Below are 2,668 nucleotides of genomic sequence, written 5' to 3' on the forward strand. Positions count from 1 at the left end.
AGTAGTTTTTGCATACTTTCATTTATCCGTAATATAAAATAGATATACTATGGGCTGTTGATGTTCACATGAGTAAACAAATGATAAAACTATTTTTGAGCTAAAACAGTAAGATTACACAATAAAAGGAGAGGAGGAAAATATAGTACTGAAAAACCATTAAAATACAATATGAGGCAGCATAGATGATGGCGAGAGAAAAATGTGTGCAATTCATGTTTAAAGCAAAATGAAATCAAGCACACAGTTCTGGGAGAGGTGTGTAATTTGTGAAAAGAAAAAAATGTTATTTTATTTTAATTTCATTGTTGTCAGGAGGACTTGTAAATATGAAGTAAACCGGAGGATGTAGAACAGAAGTAGATGATTTACCAAACAAATTGAATTATGAAGATACACTGAGATGAGTATAAAAATAAATATCCAGGGATCTACACAAATGGCAAAAAAATGAAAAACAGGAAAAAATGCATTTTGTTAAACAATACACATGAATGGTCACCTCTGTCTAGGAAAAGGCTGCTCCAAATAGATTAGAGTAATGACTTTAAAAGGCACCACAACTATATTTTCGGCCACATTCAACAGCTATTGCGGATTGATGAGGATTTAGAGAAGCTTTAGTAGAGCAGGAAATAGGCTTAGTAGGGTTTTTTGTCAAGATGGCTAATTGCTCCAGTCTTGCAGAGTAAGTTACATCATCTCATTATAAACACCATAGGTATGTGACTATGTGTTGTTTTCTTGTACTTTTAAGGTGTTCTAACTGTAACATGAACACAAAGTTACAAATAAACAACCCCCTCTAACTATCTCTGTACTAGATAAAGCCCTGACTGGAACATAGATAATCTAGGATCGATAAGCGATCCCAGCACTAGAGAAGATGGCTGGAAAGGGCAAGAATGAGCTTGTGAGACTGGATCACCTCTCCCAGAGATTGACAGTCATCCATGGTACATTTGAAGACTGATATCTTCTAGAGGCTTTGTGTAAAGACAGAAGGCAGCATTTGTGACAAACACATGCTCTGGTTGACCAAACAGCACATGTGTGACAGGTGGCTGTCAGTGTGTATATGAAGCATATGCTTGTCGCTGGGCCATCAGGACAACCTGCACTTCCATAGTGCAGGTACAGGGATGGCAGGGAGTGCTAAATAGGGTTATAGCAGATAGTTATTTTCTTCTCTGGGAATAGCTGTATTTCTTGAGTATGGCCTCCTTTCTCCAGGTCTTACAGACGACATGGAGAAGAGTGGGAATTAATCTGTGAATAAGGGGGAAAAGAAGGTGTTAGATGGTTGCAGGAATACAGGTATTAAAAAAAAAGAAACAAAGAATAACTGGTGATTTACTGGTAGAATATTTGCTTCACATGACATGCAATGTCCATGCGTGAAAATTGTACCTAGTACAGAGCATAAAGCCTTCCTTAGGTTTGCAGTTTCTTCTCCCAACAGGTGGCTCCAAAGCAGTTTTGCTGGTGTCAGTTAACTTCTGGAATAGTTACTGATATATGATACATATGCATATTTGTATGTCTAATGTACAAATAAACATAAAAATCTATAAAACAGTGCTAGTTAAAAATCAAGTATCAGTACAGAGATTTTTTCAAAATTGTGCATGTTTTCATTTGATACTTTGGAGTATAACACAAACTTCTTCTGCACATATTCATAATTCTGCAGGAAAATAATAAACAGTATCCTATAAGGAGCCATTCCTGATGTGAATGCTGACTGTGCATGGGGACTGCTGCACTACAATATTCTCACAAGAATACTGCTTGAAATATTTACATAAATATGGTATTTTTCCATGTATGCATATTTTACTTGCTCAAGTACAAATATCTGCAAACGGATGGTAGGTACCCAGTGACTGTCAGTAGGAACCTTTCCAGCATTATGCAATCTTTCTTTTAATATCATTAAGTGATGAAGAAACTCTTTCTTGGCCTCAATATTAACATCAGTACTAATATTTCATATTTTTATAAAGTGGCATTAAAGTAAATCTCAATTTCTGACTTACTGACCACTCATTTGGATGACTAGACATTCCTGACCTGTGAGTTGACTTAACCTGTGAAATGTTTTTCCATAATGCTATTAAGTGGATAGTGCCTTAAATATTTGCATAATTATAATATGTATACACATTTGCATATTAATTGCAAAAGAATTACAAATATCTGAAGTGTTGACACATCCTCAGTGTTATTGAGAACTTTTTCAGCATTTATGTAATCTTCCTTTTGTTCCCATGAAGCACTATATAAACTCATTTTCAGTCAAATTATTTAAAGAAATATTAATATGGCATATATTTATACTTTGACAAGAAAATAAATCACAATTTACGCTGTTGCTGACCACCTCATTTTAATCTGGAGCCTTTCAGGACGTGTACACTGACTTGCCCTGTGAAATGTTTTTTCCATAATGCTTCAAGTAGACACTGCCTTACATAGATATAATATTTATGCATATAGGCCTTAGCCTCACTGCTGGCATTGAGGGATAATGTCTTGACTTATGCCTCAGGCAACCAGAATTTGATTCACAGCTCTAGTGCTTGACAGTGAAGGTAGGAAGATGAGTGTGCTTATCCTGGGTGGCTGGGCATGTAACTGGCACCCCTCCAATGATCTCTGGTGGAGA

Source organism: Protopterus annectens, chromosome 2.part2 (genome assembly GCF_019279795.1).
Source record: "Protopterus annectens isolate FY-2018-M chromosome 2.part2, PAN1.0, whole genome shotgun sequence".
Lineage (NCBI taxonomy): Eukaryota > Metazoa > Chordata > Ceratodontiformes > Protopteridae > Protopterus > Protopterus annectens.